This window comes from Alexandromys fortis, unplaced genomic scaffold (genome assembly GCF_014885135.2).
Source record: "Alexandromys fortis isolate MF-2015 unplaced genomic scaffold, M_Fortis_MF-2015_v1.1 scaffold_165, whole genome shotgun sequence".
Lineage (NCBI taxonomy): Eukaryota > Metazoa > Chordata > Mammalia > Rodentia > Cricetidae > Alexandromys > Alexandromys fortis.
In genome coordinates, this window is record NW_026068038.1 from 2,395,569 (window position 1) to 2,412,114 (window position 16,546).

The following is a 16,546-nucleotide window of genomic DNA, read 5'->3' on the forward strand; positions in this document are numbered from 1 at the left end:
GGGGGGGGGCAGTCTGGCACAGCCCCGGCCCCACTGTATTGTTCCCACGGTGCCCATTATTTCATGTCCCCGGCTGTCTCTGCCCGGGAGGCTGTCCTCCGTGGGCTCTGAGACTTGAAAGTGAATACCGAAGGCTGTCCGGTGGGTGTGCGTAGCTCAGAGGGAGGCTCCACCACTGGCCAGCAAAGGTGTCTCTAGTGTGTAGGTGATTTGCTTCTGTAGGGCGGAGGCTCCCTCCCCTGCTTTGTCCCGCCCCTCGCGTTCTTCACGTGCTTGGAACACCTGCAACGCCCTAGCTGCTGCGCTCCTTGCACTACAGTCTCGTTACCAGTGGACATTCTGGAAACTTGCCCCCACGTGACTGGTCTGTCGACTGGTCTCATAAGGTCACCTGGTGATGGAAAGCAGGGCTGGCCATCTCTCCAGAGGGCTCTGAAGCCTGCTTCTTCCCTTGAGGCACGGCCGAGGCCTGTTTCTGAGATGGGTGGGTGGTCGCGGCTACTGGAGACGGCTGCTGCTCCAGAGGGCTCTGCCTCTCACCACCTGGGCTCTGTCATCTTTTAAGCCAGGAGATGCTGGCCTGAAGACGCGTGGAGCCTCGTCCCTCTCTGAAACGAGCTGGTGTCAGTCTCAGGCGCGAACACAGCCAGGGTCAGTCCCTCAAATGCAAGTGCGGCTTCAGCTGGAAAAACACTCCTGGAAACCGTCTTTGGGCTGGGCCGCCTTTGATCAGGAAGCTCTGTTTATTCTACAGTATAAACATGGAAGAGATCTCTTCTCTAAAGGGGTTGCGAGCAGAGCCAGCAGATATGCCTGCCCTGAGCTGCAGGGCTGGGAAGGGGGAAGAGGCCATGCTGGTGGCCATCTGGTCTGCTAGTGTCTGCATGCTGGTGCCTGGTATGGTTGGTATGGCTGGTCCCGTCCTGGCAAGACCTTAATTGGCCAGTCATGGGTGGCCTCATACTGTTAACCTTCACACTCACGGATTGCAAGCTTGGGGAGCTCACAGGAAGAGCCCCAGGGTGTAATTAGAATTCTGAGAGTAAAGCAGCCTCAGTTTCCCCACCTCTAAAAGGGTAGCACGGACTCCATCTTATCCCCAGCCATGGTCAGAATGGGAGAAAGCAGTCTGAGACTGTTGTTAGACTTGGTTTTAGCCGACTGCTGTAAGCCGAGCAGGGTATGTGGTAGTGGCCCATACTCCACGTGTTGAGAGAATCTGCGTCTGGGGAGGTCAGCCACCAGGGGAAGCCCTGGGGCTCAGAGCTAAGAGCGGTTGAAGGGACACACTTTGCTTATATGACATCTGCCTGTGATCTCACAAGTCAAAAGACGATGGATAAATTCTTAATCGCCTGAGCCTCAGTTTCCATGTGTAGAAAAATGATTTAACAGTTCCTACCCCAGAGGATGCTTCAAAAAAGAAAGATGCTAACAGTAAGGGATTGGAACCCCAGATGGTCCCGAGGCCCTCATAAGCTGCTGCTGAATGAAGGACATGTGGAGAAAGGAGCCTATATCAGTGGCTGCAGTGACTCAGTGGCTTTGGGATTCTGGGGTACGCTCCTTCACTTTCTCTTCTCAAGGCCCCCAGCCTCTCCCATCACCCTGCCTCTGTCACTGATGAGCCCCCCTGAGAGTCAGCTGTGTGCTGGACAACTGGCCACCGGTCAGAAACACAGTCATCATTTGGAGCCAGGGATCACACCTGGGCATGGGTGCTGGGTGCACTGCCTTGGCATCTGTGGAACTGAAAGGAGACATCTGGCACAGCCCAGTGGCCTGAACAGCAGAGGAGAGGACAGGCTGCTGGCATCAGGCACTGGCTGGGGAGGAAAGAAGTGACATTTCAGCACAAGACACAGGTGAGAGGTGGAGGGGACAGCCGGACGGGGGGAACCCTGGGAGGGTTGACGGAAAAGTGTCTTTACTTGGTACACTAGCTTCAGGGAGTCTGATATGGAATTTAAGTTCTGTGGTCCTTGCGTCAATGCCAACCATTGGCCCAGGGTAGGATGGGAGTTGGACGTAAAGTGGGGTGATCCAGTTTGCAAGTCCCAAATGAGGTGGGCCCCAGGTCTGACTGTGTCCGGGAAGACAGACTGGATCTCTTAAATTCCTTTCCAGGTCTGGCCCAAAACCCCTGTGTTCTGAGTCTGGTATCTGCTGTGCCCCCTAATACAGTCAGAAACCCCCTACTCTTCCGTGTGCTCTTTGGGTTGGTTCAGGATGGGCTCCCGTTCCCTGGGGAGCCGTACTTGCTCTGCCAGATGTAGCCAGGTGTGAATTGGATCACACCTAACTCCAGTAGCTATACATAGCCTCGGCCATGAGATGTCATAGGGGAAGAATACGGCCAAATATTTGTTTGGTGTAGAACAGCTCTCTGATGTCCTACCGAGAGGCAGGCAGGAGATAAGGGGCTGTATACGATTGAAGCCAGCTGCCTCCTTGTGGGAGGGAGGGAGGGACAGAGGCGGAGGCGGGGAGGTGCCGCTCATCCCTCCACCACCTCTATGCTTCCCACGCCACATTTGAAGTTCTGACTGTGATGATTGTATGTGATGCGTGCTGTGTTTGAAATGTCCCTGGCTGAGCCTGGCCCTCCATCTCAACGACTCGTTAAGAAGTGTGTTTTCTGGTTCTCTGTCATCTGCGTGGCTGGCAAGTGCCTAAAAACCCAAAGACGGCAAAGCACTGCCGCATCTTTCAACCTCCAACAAGGAAACAAATCTGTCACGTTAGAACCTTGGCAGGCACCTCCCTTGTGTCCCTGCTCCAACCTGGAACCTCACACAGGAAAGGCCGGCACTGCCTCTGTGAAGACTGGGGGAAAATCTGGAGCCTTAGGTGACCTTAAGTCCTAGGGAGGGAGTGGGGATGAATCATGCTGTAGGGAGCTTTGTTACTTTGCAGGCAAACCAACTGGGATTCAGAAAAACAATTACAGTTCTTTTGGAAAGGTTCAAATAGGAACGCTCAATCAATTCGCACACACAGACACAGCCAGCCCATGCGTACCGCAGCCTGAAGGCAGAGTCTCCTCTTGTGCTGTGGTGTGTTGTCCCTGACTTGTCCCGTTGGGTCATTTGGAGGCAAACCCATCTGCCTGTCTCAAGAGACTTGTGGAAACTGCAGCATGGCTCCTGGGTGACTTGTGGGTGAGCTATCCTCAGAGTGCCTAGGACAGGCGCTGTGGTGGCACAGACTGCTTGGTCTCAGGTAGTGCCACTCTTGCTTCTGATGAGTCCTCATACTCATACAGGGTCCTCGGCACCCAGTGTGCACAGTGTCCCTGTCCCAGAATCCTCCTGGGGCCCTCTTGAGACCTAGCCATTAATTAAGGTCCTGAACAGCCTCCAGAAGCCAAATTCTTATGCCAGGATGCTGGGGGGACAGAAGTTCTCCTGAGGGCTGGAGGCTGGCACCCGTGTGGCCCAGAGACTTTTGAGGATCGTTGCAGATGTGGGGCATTGGGTGCCAGGTGTCCTAATGAAGCCTTCAGGCCAGCACTTAAAGGGCTGCTCTTAGAAAATGTGAATAAGCCAGGTTCCTCCTGCTGGCCTTGATGCTGGAGCGGGGTCTATGTGACGTCTGGGTTCATGAACATCAACCTGCCATTTAGGGTTCCCATTCACCCTGAGCCAGGGTGAGGGCTGCCATTTCCTACTCCTTGCGTGTCATTTACAGACCTGTACTGTGCCCAACGCATGGTAGGCGTGAGACAAAGAGTGTGTGTGTGCATGTGTGTGTGTGTGTGTGCGCATGTGTGTGCGTGTGTGCATATTTAAGTATGAATTCCAGCACATGAGTGGAGGTTAGAGGACAAGCTCCGGCTGATGCTCACCTACCGTCTTATTTTGAGACAGGGCATCTTGGCTGTTTTTCTGCTGCCTACCAGGGATCTGTCTGTCTCTCCCATCTTTCCACGGGAGCACTGAGATTACAGATGTTTATGCCATGCCACCGGCGTCAGTATGGGTTCTGGGGATTCATGCTTATATCCTCATGCTTGTGGTGGCAAGAGCTTTTTTTCCCGTGAAACTCTTTCCTCGGGCCCTGAAATTTGATTTTAAACAGTGGGTTGGGAGGACGACTCTGATTATCTAAGCTGCTGAGCTCTGGGTCACGACACAGCCAACGTGAGATACTTATGGGTGGGAGCATGTCCTGGTTCCTTTGGCATCAGGTCGGCTGTGAGTTTAGGCCAAAGGAACCCTGGGCTCTGGGGTGAACGGCATGGAAAAACAGGCCACACAGAAAGACCATGTATGAGCACAGCTGCCTGACTTCTTGGGCTGGGGTATTCGGGGCTCTTCAGGCCCTGACACGTGGGATCCTGGTCCCTCAGTGGATCCCTCAGGGATCCTGGTTCCCCACAGTTTCCAAACCTCAGTGGTGACCATTATAGACCTGTGACCTTGTCCTTCACTGTGTTCAGATGGCCATGGAGACATGTCCATGGAATATTCTACACCAAGATAGCACACATGTTGAGGATCAGCTGCAGACAGGGTCCTAGGGCTGCTGTGGTCACTGTTCCCTTCCTGGTCACGTGTGAACACATGGTCACTTGCCTTCACTCCTGCAGCGTCCACTGTGATACACAGTGGTTACTACCATGCAGTCTCCATGAGGCAGGGTTGGAACTTTCATGGCTTGTTTTCTTTAGGGTTCCTTGGAGCTTAAGATTCTGGCTTCCTTCAACACCTCTGCCTGTATCTTGTCCATACCAGTCTTCAAATTGTCCCATGACTGACAGGAAGGCTGTCTCCTGTGAGTAAAACCTTCTAGCAAAGAAGTTTGGAGGGTTGGCTGTGGTTCCCATGTACCCTACCTCACCTACAGTACCATCTCCTGTGTCTCAGCCTTGGCCCTGCTGTCTGAGGCAAGTGCCCTGTCGGAGAACTAGCCTTTGACCATTGGCTGCTGCAGGCTTTGGCCACTTCCATCCTCTCTGAGATGCAGATTCATGCCAGGCCTGGTGCAGGAACTATCTTCCAGCATCAGGCTTCAATTCCCTTCTTTGTAGGCCTGCTTGAGTTGGAGAAGAATCTTCACGTGGTACCCTGCCAGGTCTCCAAGCTTGCACAGTGCCTAGTGCATGGCAAATTCCCATGTTGGTGGGTGGGGAACCTTGCTGCCAGGCTCTGAGGTCCCTCCAGCAAGGGCAAGCCCTTTCTAGAGCCTTCTGTGGTTTGCTCAACACTTAAATCAGCCCCGTTTGTTTCTCAGTAAGGTCAGAAAGGGCCAGACGTGATCCTCCTGCCATTTCTCAGAGATGGAAGCTGAGCTCATTCACAGGAAAGTTCTCCCCGGGGTCACCCAAGGCCTCCTGACAGCCACATCTTGGCCTCGCCGCTCCTTGTCACCAAAGACATCTCCAGCCAGGCTGTATCTCTCAGCTGTTCCTGGAAGGAACCCTGCCTGGTCTCTGGACCTCCCTGCGAGTGCCTGCCCTTTGGACTAGAGATAATCTCATTGGCCTGGGCTACATCTTCGAGAGTCAAGGGCTCGTTTTCATGGAAAACCTGTGATCTCTGCCTGGCGTGTCTATCTTGGCAGATATTACTTATCACCCGCAGGCCTCTCCCTTTTGCCCTGTGCTGCTCTCTCCAAGCACGGAAGGCCAACCACCAGCTCCTTCCAGTGCTGGGCTCTGCCCTTTGTGGGCTGCAGTTCAGGTGGTAATTGGATGAAGTCACACGTGGCTGCATCCTGTGCTCAGGCCAATGATGCCAAGAAGACAGATTTCCAAATCCCTCTTGCCTCTAGTGGCTCCCCGAGAAGTCCATGCTGGGGTCTTAAGCCTCTGCCCCAGTTTGAGCCTCGGGCCCCTTTCCCTGTCACGGTGCCAGGCTCCTGCTGAAAAGATAGGACGTAGACTTGATCCATAAATGCCTTCACCTCATACAAATCCTATCAGCCCTGTTCACATATCTAGCCTCAAGGTGAAGAGGGGTAGCCACCCACTGGTGGGGGACAGAGGACAGCCGATCTCAGATGTCATCTCTCAGCTTTGTCTACTGTGGTGTTCGGAGACAGGGTCTTTCATTGGCTTGGAACTTGCCAGAGGCCAGGCATCTGCCCGTCTCTGCCCACCAGCTGGGATTACAAATGCATGATACCACAGCTGGCTTTTGGTGAAAGTGCTGGGTTCCTAACTCAGGTCCTCGTGATTGCAGAGCCAGTGCTGCGGTGCCTGAGCCATCTATTGGCTCCCGGGGGTCTGTTTGGAGTGCTCTCATTCTCCCCACCTGAATACAGAGCAGAACTAGGAAAGGAACATTCTAGAACAACCTCAGGATGTGCTATCTGCTTGGCATAGGCTCCTGCCCAGTCCTGGCCTCACGTGTGTTTTTGTTTTGTAAGATCCAGTGCCCATCTCTTCACCCACTCCTCTGATGTTGGAGGAGGAGGGCCTGGGCTGCCACCGACCGGACCTTGGTGACCTGGCTCTGGTGGAGCAGTGTCTTAGAGGTAGAGGTGGCACTTTATCCTGCGGGAAGCTGTGTTTTACAGCATGGTAGTGACATCCCCAGGGAGAGATCCCAACTTTGGGCCTTGGAGGATGGGGAGCCGCAGGCATCTGGCAGGGCTGTGACTTGCTGCTCTGGCTAGGTTCTTCCGCAGCTGCCTGGGTGGTCATTCCTTCTCAGGTCGTAAAGCAAGGCTGGGTTTATGGGTCTCTTCTGGAACCCAGAGGCTTCTGTAAACTCTCACGGTTGGGAAGGTTCGGGGTTAAGACCAGATCAACTTTAAGTAGGCGCATGGTGATCTGGGATATGATGAATTACACAATGAGCTAGTGACTCTGTCGGGGTGGGTCTCCGCCTTCCTGGGGCAACTGCAGCCTCTGGAAGAAGGAGCATCCACCGTGGGCTGTTCTGTTTAACGGACTCAGAGCCAGCCACAGCTTGAAAGATGTAGGTAGCCGAGGCCCTCTTCCCTCAGATGGGTTCTCATACTCAGAGTGGTACCCAGGCCTCTGTGCAGTGGGCGGCCCCACATGATGGTAGTGCATGAGGCATGATTGGCATGTGGTATGATTGCATGGAGATAGCTCAGTCATGGAGCATTTAACTGCATTTAAGATTTTATGGATCTATACAAAATCTAGGTCCCACAAATGGGGAAAAAAATGGAACATTTATTTTTCTGTAACTAGCTTAATTAGTTTGACATGACCTTTAAATCCAAAGCCAGCAATGGGCACCTGAAGCAGTCTTTGCCTCTCTTGATTTTCAGGGGACAGTCCCCAAAGCTTGACCTGTTTTAAGGACAATCCTCATTCGTCCATGACCAAACTGCAAAACACAGGCCACAAGACAAATGAAGCCTGAAAGTCCAGGTGCTCCTGTGTAAGTGCGTGGTGTGTGTGTGTGTGTGTGTGTGTGTGTGTGTGTGTGTGTATGTGTGTATGTGGAGGCCAGAGGACATTTTTCTCAGGTGCCTCCCACCTTGTTTTTTTGAGACAGGAGCTCTCATTAGGACCTAGGACCCACAGACTGGCCTAGCCTGGTTGGCCCCATGTCCCAGGGATCTGCCTGTCCCTGTTTCCCCAGTGCTGGGATTATAAGCACATGGCTGACATTTCCACAGGTCGTGGGAATGGACCAGCCTTGGATCCTAATGCAAGGCAAGCTCTACTGACAGAGATTTAAAAGCACGATAAAGATAGCCATGAGCCAGTCACGGCTAAAGCACGCCCATACAGTGCTTCAGGGGACCTTGCGGAAAACTGGGGACTCAGGCATGGTTTTCCTGGTTCATGGAAGCTTTGTGGTGGGGACATGTGCTGGAGAACCTATTCTCACAGAGCATCAGGCCTTCCAGACTCTCAGGGTGGCATGTGGGGCGAACCCAGCAGAACACTGTGGAGGTGGTAGCTGGAGTTACGGCCTCGGCAGAGGGGAGGTGTCAGAAGATTGGTGGAGAAGCAGTTCTGAGATCTATAGCAATTGGAAGGGTTCCTCTTACTATCCTCCAGGAAGTGTGTGTGACCAAAGTTCTGCCCCGGGCCCTGCCTTGCTTAGAGCACACACTCTGTCCCTTGAGATGGGCTTTGGGACTGGAAAAACACCGCCCTGAAAGAGACTGCATCCGTGTGTCCCTGTCAGTGGGGTTTCCTGATATTCCAGGGTCCTGCTGGTCCTGGTGGGACTCAGCGAGTGAGTAGGACCCACTGGAGCCTTGGAAGCTGTGGATTTTTGGCTACAGCTGTGGTTTGGGATCCTTACCACTGATGTCTACCTGAGATTGGATACCTCCTGTGGAAGCTGTCCACGGCAGGCTGCTCTGCTGGCCTGTGTAGTACCAGTCTGTGAGCCAGAGGGCACACGGATGGGCTGTACTAACTGGGAAAGCCACTAACCTCCATGCAGGTGTTGTGTGACTTTTCCTCGGGAGACATAAACATCTCTTTACCCCAGATCCAGATAGGAACAGACTTTGTAGACCAAAGAAACGAGTCCACCCCAAGTCCAGTTTGGTGAACTAGTCAGGAGTTTGCTGGGGTCACTTACAGGACCATGGGTGACTCAAAGGCAAGAACGACACAGGAAAAGCACAGGTCCCAAAAGCCGCCGCGCCGCCAGAGCTCCACATCTTGCAGACAGACAGCGCCCTGCAGAGACTCAGCTTCCCAACAACTGGTCCTGCTTATATAATGGGGGCGGGGGACAAGGGGGGAGGCACATGGCTCTTGGGATCTCATGACTTTTTCCAGCTTCCTCTAGTGTCTTTATGAGCCTTTCTTTTCCTTTCAGAAGAGAATGTTTCAATTAAGAGGGAGTAGCTACATAAGTGTCTCTCTGTGTGTGTGTTGTGTGCTTGTGTGCACATGCATGTGTGTTGTGCTAATCCAATGTGCATATGCACCTAGAGGCCAGAGGTTGGTATTGAGTGTCTTCTTTCTTCTTTCTTTCTTTCTTTCTTTCTTTCTTTCTTTCTTTCTTTCTTTCTTTCTTTCTCTTCCTTTCTTCCTTCCTTTCTTTCTTTTCTTTTTTTTTTTTTTTGAGGCAGAGTTTCTCTGTGTAGCCCTGGTTGTCCTGGANTCCTTTCTTTCTTTTCTTTTTTTTTTTTTTTGAGGCAGAGTTTCTCTGTGTAGCCCTGGTTGTCCTGGAACACACTCTATAGATTAGGCTGACCTTAAACTCAGAGAGATCCATCTGCCTCTGTCTCCTGAGTGCTGGGATTAAATAGAGGTGTGCACCACCAGGCCCAGCTGGGTGTTTTCTTATATCGGCATCCACCTTCGATTTGGGGTCAGGATCTCTCCTGAACCTGGAGCTCATCCATTCAGTTAGACGGACTGGCTGATAAACCGCAGAAATCCATCCTCTTATCTCTGCCTCCAAGCGCGGGGGTTGGTTATGGACGCAGTCACACCCGGAACGGGGTGCAGGAGCTGAGACGGTGTGCTGAGGAGCAGGCTCCACACCAGCTGCTCCGTGTCCTTCTCTCGCTTTCATGGCTCTGTGGAGGTGCCAGGGCTTCATGCTGAGCCCTGTCCCCTCTGTGTCCTCGAGCCCTGGACTCACAAAGCTGGAGGCCATCTGGTCGTAGTCGTCTGTGCCCATGTCATCACAGAGCGGTGACATCACTTGGTGTTCCGGCAGAGAGCTGTGAGCGGGGAGATAGAGCAGAATAGTCTGGTTCTGGAAGGACTTTTTTCAGCTAGGAGGACGATGTGTTTGCCAGTCACGGGTAAGGCTGACCATTATAATTTTTGCTTGGGGCGTGATACACAGACCTTACTAGCAAGTTCAGGAACCAGCACGTTCCGACGCCTCCAACTAGACTGCCGGAGCTGCTGTCACAGTCCAACACAGCAGATACCTGTCTTTTGCTATTCTTGGGGCCGGAAGGTCATGGCCAAGGAAGTAACCACATTAGTTTCTTTAGGAACCTCTTCTTAGGGTTTTCGGAAGGTCAGCGATTAGCCATGTTGCTCAGTTAGTAGGGTGCCTGGTTTGCATGCATGAAGCCCTGCATTCACCTGCAATCCCAGCGATCAGAAGGTACAGGTGTTCAAGATCATCCTTGGCTACATAGCAAGTTCAAGGTCAGCATGAGCTATGAGAGAACTTAAAAAAGGAGCACTTTCCCTCTGTGTCTCCAGACCTCAGGTGGCTTCTCTTCTGCACTGGAGGCTGGACAGACAGACAGGGTCCCTAGTATTTTTTTCTCCATTCAGGAGGCCATCAGCCTCTCTGGAGCAGAGCCTCATCCCCATAACTTCATCTACCTTGATTATCTAAAAGCCTCTAAGTCCAGACACGGTTGTACTGGGGTCATCAAGGCACAGTTGAGCCCAGGGCAGGTCTGAGTTCACATTCTCCTCGGTCTTCATCATAGTATGTTTGTTACGGCTTCTTCTCCAGGCTTCTTACTTTCATGTCTTTAAAAACACTCTTTAAAATCTTTTATTAAAAAAAGATGCTCTTACCTCTCCCACCCACCCCAGTCTGGAAAGCTCAGGCAAACTGGAACCCAATTGTTGTTTCTACTTGGTTGAAGGAGAGAAAAAGTTCAACAAGAATCCCCCTTCCTTCCTTCCTTCCTTCCTTCCTTCCTTCCTTCCTTCCTTCCTTCCTTCCTTCCTTCCTTCCTTTCTCTTTTTTTTTAATTCATAAGATTCCTAGCCCTAGGGCATTCATGAGATGTCTAACATGGCTGTCAATATTTACTATTTTGAACATAGCACACGAGCACTGGCTAAAAATCCCAAGAACACTAAAGAATATTCATGAAGGGAGTCTCTCTCCACCCCACTCCCTCCTTCTAGCCCCTTCTGAGTGCCTAAGGTCATTTGTACTTGTAGCACACAGGGACCCAGGGTCCTGATTTTCCATCTTCGCCCACATGATGGTTTATTTCCTTCACACCTCTCCATTTTGATAATCAGCCTGTCCATCAGAGACGCTGCCTTGCTTTTCTGAGGGCGGCACTGCCCAGGCGTCTCTGCATCCGTGTGCACCTAGGAGTGTTCTGCCCTGTAGGTTCTGGAGTCTTTGGTGGTGCTGAGCAAACCAGCTGTCTGTCTGACCAGCAACAAGTGACTCCTCCAAGCTTGCTTTGCTGACCCAGGTCCCAGCAGAGAGAAAATGAAAGTCCCTGGTGATAGGTGCCGACCCAGCTAAGGACTAAAGTGTGGTACCCAGGTGCATGTAGACCTGGAGGATTAGTAGGGCCTCTGAGTCTTCGTCTTGCTACTGTCCATGGCTACCAGCAGGAGCAAGAGTGGCAACAGGTAGTAAACTGTTAGTAGTGAGGGGTTTTGTGCTTCTACCAGCAGGAGAGTGGGCGTGGGAGCCACCTGGTACATGTGGCTACGTGGCACTGAAGTATGGCCCTGTGGCACAGTGTTGTGGCAGAAACTTTGGTTTCTAATGCATCTGGAATGAGAGACTGTGAGCTGTATGTTGTGTGTGTTGGAGGGGGAGTGTATCATGAATAATAAAACCCAGAGACAGATATTGGGGTTCAGCCTGAAGATCAGAAAAGCAAAGCAGCCAGCCACTGACTCTTATCTCTACCTCAGATCAAAATGGTGATCCTGCCTCCACAAATCCTCAGAATGAGCCTGTGCCTGAGACCTGTCTTCTTCCACCTTATATTCCTCTCTAGGGCTGGGATTAAAGGCGTGCACTACTACCGCCCAGCTTCTATGGCTAACTGGAGTTAAAGGCGTGTGCCACCACTGCCTGGTCTGTAAGGCTGACCAGTGTGGCTGTTTTACTCTCTGATCTTCGGGCCAGCTTTATTTATTAAAATACAAATGAACTGTCACTACAGGGGGTCACTTTGTAGCTGTGAAAGCCACACAAGGCTGGAGATGGAAGAAGCTACCAGGAGCTGCTATTCTAACCCTGACGCTCCCTGAGCGGAGGTTGGCCCCATGATATAAGGGGGAGAGCTCCCTGTGGTTCCCGGTTATGTCTTCAGCAGGCGTGAGCACTATGAATGACCTCACAGTGGCTGGCCCTGGGATTTTTCTTCACATCCTTCTCCGTTCCTTTGAGACACAGATGATGGCAAAGGCCAGGCAGTGAAGAGGATTAAGAGGAAGCACTGGTTTTTACAGTGTGTCTGCTGAGATTGCTGCCTCCCTTTCTCTTCCTGAGGAACAGACAAACTATGTCACACACACCATCTGTCAGTGAGTGTCTAGTGCCTGACACAGTGGGGCTCTGGTACCCCAGAAGCTCTTATGTGGGGTCATGGAGACACCCTGCCTGTCTAAACTACCAGTCTCCCAGCTAGTGCTCACTCCCTAGGTCATGGGTACAGCCATTCTCAACCCCACCACCAGCACCAGGTCTGCCGCTGTGTGATGGGCAGAGTTCAGACGCTGCAGAGCCAGCAGGATCCTGGGACAGTTGTTCGCGTGGGCATGGCTGGTCCTCTCCAATGGCAAACAGCCTGTGTGGGGGAGGTGGGACGGGGCTGCTTTGATCTACAGTTTGTCGGCTCATCTACTCGATTTCTCAGCCCCTGAGCTGCTGCCGCCAGACCTGGTGTTGGTGATGACAACACTGCCCAAGCCCTGGTGACAGGGACCCTGTCAGTCACAGCCTCCCTGACCCTGGCCCTGTTCTCTGTGGCCTTGCTAATTTATCTTTAACCCTTCCATTCAGATCTTCTGTCCATGAGTGCAAATATGTGGCGGACCCTGGGCCCTCTCAGCCTTCCTCTCTTGACACAGTGTCTCCCAAGTCCCAGCAATCTACCTGTCTCCTTCCCTAGGGGGAGTTACACCACTTCCCCCTTTTTCGTGGTGGTTGGGGACTTAAGTTCTAGGCCTCATGCTTGTTCTGCAAGTGTCCTTTTGTACTGAATCTCCCCACCAAACCCCCATTGCCCATAGTTTAATCTGGCAGACCTTTTCTTACCGAGTTAGAGGTGTTCTTCATGGGTTCTAGAAGCATGTTCCTTATCTGATAATGGGCAAGCATAGTCTCCCATCTTGTGTCCTTTTCTTTTCTTGCTAATGTCCTTAGCACAGACCTTTCGGTTCTGGTGGAGCAATCTGTTTTCCTCTTCTTGATTTTGATTTTAGTTTTATCTTCACACCCCCGCATATTTGCACTCATGGACAGAAGATCTGAATGGAAGGGTTAAAGATAAATTAGCAAGGCCACAGAGAACAGGGCCAGGGTAAGGGAGGCTGTGACTGACAGGGTCCCTGTCACCAGGGCTTGTGCAGTGTTGTCATAATTCAAGGTCATGAAAACGTGTGCCTTTTTTTTTCCTTTTGAGACCTTTAAAGCTTCAGCTCTTACAGTCAAATCTCCTACATATGACCTCTGTATGGTGTGAGGCGGGGTCCAACATCCTTCTGTCCTGTAGGGAGATCTGGTTTTCCTGCACATTTTGTAGACGTTTGTCCTTTCTCTACTGAATACCCTTCACACCCATGCTGAAAACCCACCAAGCGCAAACTCAAAGGCTGGCTGCCGGGTTAATAGTTTTAAAACGAGGGAGAGCATGGAGCACTTGCATGATGCTGCAGAGACTCTTTAATGCCACAAGATGCCACAGCTCACTCCAAGAGCTTCCTAGCTGTGACCCGGCCCCTAGGAAGCATGCCGTAGGTGAGAAAGCAGCTGCAGGCCCTGCGTGCATGCGCAGTGCAGTGCAGCCACTGTGGACACACTAGGGCACATGGCCATGGCTCACACTTCCCCTCTCCAGCCCTCCTCATCACTGTGCCAACCAGAGCCTGGCCCCTGAGCACGAGCCTGGCTAGCGGGGACGGAAATAGTGAGTGCCTTTCTGTGAAGTGGAGATGGACGGTGACCTCAGGTGAGGGGCGGGGACTTGGAACAGGATGTCCTTGGTAACAAGCCTTTGAGAAAACAGCCCCAAACAATGGCTTCCCGTCCTAGGAAAAGTCCTGTCTCTTTCTCCCCCAGGCAGATCTCCCCCATTCTAGCCCCAAGTGCGTTTCACAAGGGGGCTGCTCGGAGGTTGGTGACTGGGTGGTTCTGTAGAATTTATACTTCAGAAGATGTTTTCAGGTATGTGCCCTGAGCTTATGACTGTCAGTGTGACTTGTGGATTTAGGTGTCGGTGCTCCTATCAAGGGAGGGGACAGATCACTGAAGTGACAGCCAGGGCTCGCTTGAGCCTTCTTGCCCAAGTCTCCTGTCTGTCATGGTTTATCTTGTTGCTAGGGTGTTATCCTTGGGTTCTTCTGGATTCTCTGGCCCTGCTCACATGCTGGCTGGGGTCAACACTAAGGTGGGCTTTTCCAACTCCGATTAGAAGAATTCTGGGCGGTGGTCAGCCCCAGGGCAGTTAGCATCAACACTGCAGCAGGAGGGTGACCCGTGATCTGGCTCCTCACTGAGCTGCACTCCAGCTCAGAGTTGGTGCCTCCGACTGCCTGAGTGTTGTGGGGGCAGTGCCTGGGTCCCCAACGGCGCATGTACCAGCCACATGCTGAAGTGGCTGTGAGTGTGCAGGTTGGAATGGAAGGCTACGTGTTCCAGAGGCTCCCATGCTTTCTGCCCAGGGAAGCGTCTGCCCTGAGCATGTCCCTCAGCCTGCCTTCCACTCTCCAGGATGATGGGCAGCTTCCTGGCTTTCTGTTTCACTCTGTTCTGCTGAGCTGGCCCTGCCACTGACCTCTCCTCCGTACCTCTGCACACGCTGTGCTAGCTCCTGTTGCCCTTGCTGTCGTCAGGAGGCTCTTCTATCTAGCCCTTCCCGGGTTGCAGTGAGAATCTGGCCCATTATCCCCGGACGGCCATGGTGGCCAGTCTAGAGCCAGGGTACCATAGGATGTGAGGCGACTGCCCCTCGCTGGTGTGATGCCAAGCTGCAGGTAGACCCCCTCTGTTCTCAGTTTTCCTGAGAGTGTGGATATAAAGGTACATTTTGGAGGGCCGTGGATTAAGCGTCAGGATCCCTGTGTGAATCGCTGCAGTGCACACCATGGGAGCTCCGGGCAGAGTATCTTTGGTGGGGCTCAGGTCGCCTGCCGTCTTCTTCATGGGGTTCATGGAGCACAGGCCTTGGCTTCGCCCATGCCTGCAGCACTTCCCAGAACACCATGTACACAGTGCTTGTGCGCCGCTGGGATAGGAAGGATGAATGAATGGGTGGGTGTAGGAGGCCGGACTGGGTGTGGGAGGGGATGAGCTTAAGTGACTGCTCCCCATATTCTCTGGCCCAGCTTAGCTACTTGAAGAGAGGGGTGGCCAAGCCGCGTCTGACTTCTGCTTTTCCTTCCAAGCAGACATCTCATCCAAGCATTAACTATTTCCGCCAGCCCACTTCCTGTGATTTAAGACCATTGCTATGTGCTAAGGGGTGTGTTTCTCTCCCGATTACACAACAGGGCTTTTTGGTTTGGTTTGGTTTTATCTCCACAGACGAGTGGGCCAGTGGCGTTGGCACTTCCCTGGCAGAGGCATCAGAATGAGGGCAGTAAGCTCCACAGGAGGCGCCTCCTCTGTCCTACCTGGCAGTCTCTGATGGCAGAAGATCTCTTGGCATTTAGGACTTTGGCTCCATGGTGGCTCTGTGTCTGATATAGGACATGTCCTACAGCGTGGAGGCTACTGCCTACCAGCCTTGGTTACCAGCACGATACCGTGCTGGTAGCCTGGGTGACTTGAGGGCAAATTGTTTTTTTCTGTGTCTGGGTTTCATCAGGGGTGAACTGCGGTGGTGTCTCTGTGTGTCACACTATCACACTGACTTCATGGAATGATACCTCTGTCCAAGTCCCTAAACCATGTTGGTGACTATCAGGGAGGCATAACCTCCATCCTGACACCTGTCAGACAGACACTGCTGTGAACAGGGACCACCAACATCTAGACCAGATGTTCTGGTGGGTGAGAAAATATGGTCAGAATTTGGTGATTTTAATGCATTTATTTTAAGATTACAACCTTCATTTATAGCCTTCCTTTTGGGTTTTAGCATTTATTGAAGATTTTTTTGTAATTTAATTTTTTATGTTATAGCAAGGTCTGGCTACTTGTCTTCACTTCTAAAGCTGCTAACACACTTTTTTGCCTCTCTAATTTCACCGTGGTCTTTCCTGGGGTTGAGAGGTTGGTAGGTGGTGGAGGGCTCCAGAAAATGGATCAACCTATTTCCCTTTCTCTCTACTCTTCCCTGACTGACTTATATAGAACGTTATGTTCAGGATGCTAGGATTCAGGGGTGCCCAGGACTAGGGCTAGGGAGACAGCTCTGCCTCTCTGGTACAGGGGACAACGTGGAGCCTGCTGCCCACCAGTCTTGGACACCAACATGGAATTGTTTCCTGCTATTGGTTGCTTGGGCTCCTGGAGCCTCCAGGATGGTAGTGAGAAGCAGAACTATGGAGGTTTTGTCATTCCATCTCGAATGTCTGCATTTGTGCAGGGGAAATGGCTCATCCAGTAAAATGCTTGCCGTGCAAGCTTCAGGATCAGAGTTCTACTCCAGAGCTCACATACACAAAAATCAGGTGTGGTGGTGCGCGCTTGTGATCCCAGACAGAGAGGTGGAGACAGTGGATCCCTGGGGCTCACTGGCCAGA

The 16,546-nt window shown here is 52.2% G+C and overlaps 1 protein-coding gene across 2 annotated transcripts in view; it reads left to right on the forward strand.

Annotated features, from left to right (window-relative positions):
* Znf469 (zinc finger protein 469) overlaps positions 1-16,546 on the forward strand; it is a 216,434-nt gene that overhangs the window by 36,674 nt on the left and 163,214 nt on the right. Inside the window, exon 1 of one of the 2 annotated variants that reach the window (XM_050165285.1) lies at positions 13,898-14,024. The exons of the other annotated variant lie outside the window; for it this stretch is intronic. The gene's annotated coding sequence lies outside the window, so the exon portion shown is untranslated. Of the gene's footprint in view, positions 1-13,897; positions 14,025-16,546 lie in introns of those variants that run through there. 2 annotated transcript variants of the gene reach the window in all.